This window comes from Arachis hypogaea, chromosome 4 (genome assembly GCF_003086295.3).
Source record: "Arachis hypogaea cultivar Tifrunner chromosome 4, arahy.Tifrunner.gnm2.J5K5, whole genome shotgun sequence".
Classification (NCBI taxonomy): Eukaryota; Viridiplantae; Streptophyta; class Magnoliopsida; order Fabales; family Fabaceae; genus Arachis; species Arachis hypogaea.
The window spans coordinates 59331570-59337795 of NC_092039.1; the positions used below are offsets into that span (position 1 = coordinate 59331570).

Here is a 6226-nt window from a genome sequence, read left to right on the forward strand (position 1 = left end):
GAGGATACTTCTGCAACGACTTTTGAACGGCCTTGTTTCTGCCTGTGGTTCCTAGTAGATTCAGCTAAGTCGCTGATCAATTGCCATGCCTCATTAGTGGTCTTGTACTTCTTCATAGACCCATTGCTAGCACTTTCCAATGTGGTCTTATCTTGGGGCCTCATGCCCTGTGTGATATAACTGAGTAACACTATCTTGTCAATCCTGTGGTGGGGGCATGCTTCTAGAAGATTATTGAAGCGCTCCCAGTATTCAAAGAGAGTCTCGTTGTCATCTTGAATAATCGTGGAAATGTCTTTCCTCAGTTTATCAGTAACTTCAGATGGAAAGAATTTTTCCAAAAATTCTTTTCTGAGTGTATCCTAGTTGGATACATTTGCTAGGGGTTGAGTGTAGTACCACTCTCTTGCCTTTCCCTCCAGAGAAAACGGGAAGGCTTTCAATAGAATGGAGATTTCATCAGTGCCATTATGCTTAACAGTAGAACAAGCAGTCTGGAAATCCCTAAGATGCTTGATAGGCTCTTGAGCAGGTAAGCCATGAAACTTGGGCATCAAGTTGAATAGTGAAGACTTTAATTCAAAGTCTACAACTACTACTGGGTGGTGTGCCTGGAATGGTTGGAGCGTAAAATCAGGGGCTCCTTCCTCCTGGATAGTGACTCTTCTGGCCGCTGCCATGTCACCTGCAGGTAAATGAACTGAATCAGTAGAGAGGGAGCTTGTTTCTTCCTTAGATGACGGTTCAGGTTTGTCCTCAAAGAGGAGTCGCCGACGCCGAGCTTGCCTTATACGTGAAAGAGTTCTTTCAATTTCAGGGTCAAATACTGGCAAGCTTGGATCAGGAAGTGAACGCGTCATTTAACAAAAGAAACGTACAGCTCATAGTGAGAGAATGAAAAGAAAAAATTGCAATTAAAATAAATACCAATCAATAAATTAGCACTCTGTTGCAACTCCCTGGCAACGGCGCTAAAAAATTGATGCGGGCAGAAATTGGCGAAATAAAAATTATTAAAATATATACGTTGCAAGTATAGTTCTTAACTCGCCAGAAATCCACTTATCAATTTAGAAAGGTGTCACAGAAATTTAAAATTAAAATACTCGGAGTATGAATCCTAAGTCATCTCCCAACAATTTGCAAAAAAGTGTGCTATTTTATTAATCAGATGTTTTGAAAAAAGTTTGAGTTGAGTAAACAGGAAATTAAATTGGAGAATTTGAATAATGTAAATAAAAGCCTTGACTGGGAGTTGATTAGTTAGAAGCCCCATTATTGTTGGATTACTCTCTAGATTAATTGATAATTAAAGGTTATCCTGTTTAGTTATCTCTTACTAGGTAAGGAAAAGTCAAACAAGTTGGAATGCTACGTCCGTTCACAAGTTGCAACCCACTTAATTAAAAGGGATTGGTGTTAGTGACTAGAGGGCAATCCAACAATAAACCCAATTACAATCTTTCTTTTAAGCTTTCCAACTCAAGGGTTCCTTTCAATCAACTCCCCATCAAGTTAGGGAACTACTCGCTCATTGTGAATGTAAAATTCATAACATATGAAAAAGAATTAAAGAAAGACATTGTAAATAAAAATCAAAATAATCAATTAAAAATAAAAGTAATCCTTGTATTAAATAATCCTAAAAATATTCCAATGGTAAAATTAAACAAAGCAAAGGACATCGAAGAGTAAAGCCAAGTAAAGAAAACGAACTAGAATGACGAAATCTTGATGAGGTAATAACGCTTCTCAGTATCCCAATGCAAAAAGTGGTAGAAAAATAAAATCCTAAGAACTATGAATGTGTAGAGAAAAAACCTAGAGGAGGAGTAAAAACTAGATCTAAAACTAAAACTATCTAGAATGAATTATTGTCCCTGGTTTCTGCATGTTCTCTGGCTCTAGTCTGCTGTTCTGGGCCAAAAACTGGGTCAAAATAGGGTCCAAAATCGCCCCCCAGCGAATTCTGCAGATTATGCAGATCGCGCACGTCACGCGATCGCGTCATCCATGTGGACGCGTCATTCTCGTTTTTCCTGCCATGCGTTCGCGTCGTCCACGATTCCGGGACACTTGTGCTTTTCCAATCCACGCGGTCGCGTGAGCCATGCGGCCGCGTCACTGCGATTTCTCCTCTTTCGCGCGAACGCGTGAGCCATGTAGCCGCGTCACTTCTCGCTGGTTATCTCCTTAATTTCTCGTGTTCCTTCCATTTTTGCTAGCTTCCTTTCTAATCTCCAACTCATTCATGCCCTATAAAGCCTGAAACACTTAACTCACAGATTACAGCATCGAATGGAATAAAGGAGAATTAAAATGCATAATTAAAAGTCTCTAGGAAGCAGTTTTCAATCATGTAATAATTTCAGGAAAGAAATATAAATGCATGCTAAATTAATGAATAAGTGGGTAAGGATCATGATAAAACCACACAATATAAACCATAAAATAGTGGTTTATCACGCATCAAGGTTAAAAGGCTCAGATGTTTTTTGCTTTTTCGGAGGAGGAGCGCCAGAAGCAGTAGCTGAAGTTTGTGGAGGGTCAACAAGACGAACCCGGGGAGTAAGGATCATTCTCCTTGGCCCGAGTGAATTCGGCATGGGCATTTTCACCTGAACTTGAGAAGATCCCTCTCCTGCCACCTTGGTCGATATGTTTTGAGTAGCAGCAGCCTTCCTTGCCTTTTTGAAGGCCTTCATGGAGTCATTATTTTTTGACATCTCTGAAAAACAGAAGCAACCACAGCAAAGCATTACAATCGCAGATAAAAGGAAGCAAAGCTAAAGAAGCAAAGGATAAAAAACAAGTTGAACAATACCCAACACAGTTCAGACCAGGGATGGGTCCCCCAAAAACTTTTTTGTATCAAGATAGGGGGTTCCCCACATATGTCTTCTAGAACAACCACAAAAGCCCGCTAAACCTCGTCAACCATCTCCCAGGTATAACGAGACACCGTCACATTCTTTTGCCATTCCAGAGGAAAAGAAGGCTCATCATTCTCGTCAAGAAAAAAGGGGCGGGGCCCCTCAATAGCTCAAACTTTAAAGAAATAGTTTTTAAAAAGGACTCATCATACATGGCAAAGACTTTGTGTCCTTGGGCAGATTTAAAAGAAACCCAAGAAGCTTTCTTTTTAGAAGTAGCCCCGGGCTTGGCCGAGACAAAGAGGTAGAGGAAAAGAGTCTGAGAAGGTTTGACGCCTAATTCTTGACACAGCAACTGAAAGATTTTTATAAAACCCCAGGAATTTGGGTGAAGTTGAGATGGGGCAACATTACACGACCACAACAAGTCGGTCTCAAAAGCAGTAAAGGAAAAAGTAATGTTCAACTAGCTAAAGAAATATTCATAGGCGTAGAAAAAGGGATGCTCCCCCTCGACCGAGGTGGGAAAACAAGCCCTCTCGTCAGAACCAGGCGCTACAAGCTCATAGTCCCTCTCCTGGGCACCGCTACCACAAACCCTATGATATTTTCGTAGCTCTACACAAAACTCAGTATTCACCACAGAAACACACAGAAGAACCATAGACTCCACCCAATCAGCCATGCCCTCAGGGACTTGGGAAGACGTCTCAATAATATTTTTGCGAGAAGACATGAGGTCAACTAGTCCTACAATAAGAAGAAAATATTGGATTACTAAAAAAACATCTCGAACGAAAGCAAAACAACTCGGCTAAAGATAATCTAGTACAATACGAGCAACAAAAGGAAACCCCAGGACCCACACCAAAGATCCAGGGGCATCCTTTGGAGGCAGCCACAGAACAAGGACTCAAGGGGATCTACAAACTCAAACCCCGATAACGACCCCTTTTTCAACTAAAACAACACTCGAAATAGAAGGTCACAAAGTCACAGGTAAAAACATTAAAATAACTACCCTCCAGGCCCACAGTCCCAACCTAGTCAACAAAAGAAGGCAATCAAACAAGACAGCTCAAGGAGAAGGCATCAAAGACACGACCTTTTTTTAGAGATATAAAAGAAAACTATCGACATGGTGATAAAACATCAAAGAAGCAATCTTTTGAAAGTAAGAGGATTCACGAAGATCACAAAGAAGAAAAATAAACAGCGCAAACCCTAAAGAGACAGAAAGTTCATATCCAAAAATCCTGAAACCCCCAGCAACAGTAAACAAGCAGATGTACGGCAAGCGATGAAGAAAGTAGGAGAGAACCAACCTGGAGAAAAGGAGAAAAAGCTGGAAAAAGCTGACAAGCGGAAGCGGTAGGAATTAGAATCACCTCGCGAACAGAAAAGACTCACAAGAGTGGAAAATGGAAGACGGAATCCAGAAACCGCTCTTCACAGCAAAGAAAGCAACAACGTCGTAGAGGGAAAAACGTGAGAATGCAGGAGAAAACAGAAAGTGAGAAAGAAAATGAAAGTTACGAAATAAAGAAGAGAAATCGTTTCAAGTTAAAAAATAAAAGAAACGAAGCATTAAAACTAATTAATGAGGGGATTAAACCCTCGCTTGTTCCCAAGGCCAAAAGCGCCAATGTAAAGGCGCGCGCTTTAAAAGAAAGTAGACGTTCCGCATTCAAAGGAGAACTCTACCAAGAAAGAAATCGACAAAATGCTCGAGTTCGGCTTCACTAGAGAAAGATCGAAGTCCTAAAGACTCGACCTCAAAAACCGAGCTCGAGCAGGGGCACTGTTCATACCTTGGGTCGAGCTGTCCGAACCAGGATGTTCTACAGACAAAGCGACCGACCTCTTCAGGACGGGATAATCCGACCTCTTCTCAGAGAGCTCGGCCCAATCACCAGGAAGAGCCCAAAAAGGGCCCAACAGAGGAACACGGCCCAAATCCTAAGGTAGTCCAAGCCTATAGAGATAAGGGCGGTTCCCTTGAAGATAAGATGAACTCACTCAAAGATAAGATAAGACAAGATAACTATCTTATCTCCAGAAAGGTCACTCCACACTATTATAAATACACTAGAGCACCCAGGTATAACTCATACTCTGATACTACTCAATACCTGCTTAATACCCTTGCTAACTTAAGCATCGGAGTCCCTTGCAGGTACCCCCCACCCTCTGGGGACGAAGGATCAGCAGCACCGCCAAGTCCAACAGGTCAGACACGACAGCTCCGACCGGCACAGAAGATCTCATCTGAGATCGACCTATAGTTTCAGGTAACCCACGGAACACAAACTACTAGCACAAGTTCAACACACAAACAAGTCATAATTTACAAACAACACAATCACAGAGAAATAATACAAGCAAACATAACCAAACGTAAATGCGCAACATTATAATGCATGTCTGTCCTAAGCAGGCCATAAGCTCACGTGTCGGTTTACACCCTACAGCCCGACATTACCTACAAACAAGTCCCAGATATGGTTTCCCATTGTGTCCTTCGTGCATATGTATTGGTGGTTAAGAATACCACTCCTTCGTGACTACCGGCAGTCGGCGCAAAGCTCGACCCCATAATATACCCACAACGAGAAACAGAGATCCTCAGTTCATGGGCATCCTGACGTTAGGATTTTTGTTAGTAAAGAATTTTGTATAAGTATAGTCGTGTTGTGAGTATAGATTCTAAACCAACAGAAAATCCCTTCGTACAAATGTTTTGGTTGTCATAAGTAACAAAACCCAATAAATTTATAAACCGAAGTATTCAAACCTCGGGTCGTCTTCTCAAGGAATTGCAGGGAAGTATGATTTATTATTGGTTATGGAAAAAACAGTGTTTGGGTTTGAAAAAGGTTTTAAGCAAGAGAAATAGATTGCAAGAATTAATAAATTAATAACTAATAAAACTCTTGGCAAGGTATGAAAACTGGAAGTCCTATCCCAGTTATCCTTATTAATTATGATGAGAATTAGATTTTTCTCCCACTAAGTTAACCTCTAACTATGAAGGTAAGTCAAGTGGATGGAATAAGTTTGGTTCCTCAGGTCCTAGTCTTTCCTTGGGAAAAGGCTAGAGTTAGTGGAACTCGAGTTAATTCTTGAAGAATTCCAATTTTCAGTCAACAATGAGTTTGATAACTCAAGAGTTACCAATTAATCAATTAAAGCCAAGAATATAAAAAGCTAAATTGAAATCATAAATATCCGGAATACCTCAAATTATATTGAATGAAGATGTCAATTCTAACATGGACAATATTCATAAGCCAATTGGGCAACATAAATCAAACACAAATAAAAGCTTCAGAGTAAACAAAAATAGAAGAGAA

General features: G+C 40.6%; 1 non-coding gene across 1 annotated transcript; it reads left to right on the plus strand.

The window, feature by feature from the left end:
• The first annotated feature begins 201 nt into the window (after nucleotides 1–201).
• LOC112799057 (small nucleolar RNA R71) lies at nucleotides 202–308 on the plus strand. Its single transcript, XR_003200644.1, has one exon. It is a non-coding gene; the product is annotated as a small nucleolar RNA R71 (small nucleolar RNA).
• Nucleotides 309–6226: the final 5918 nt, after the last annotated feature.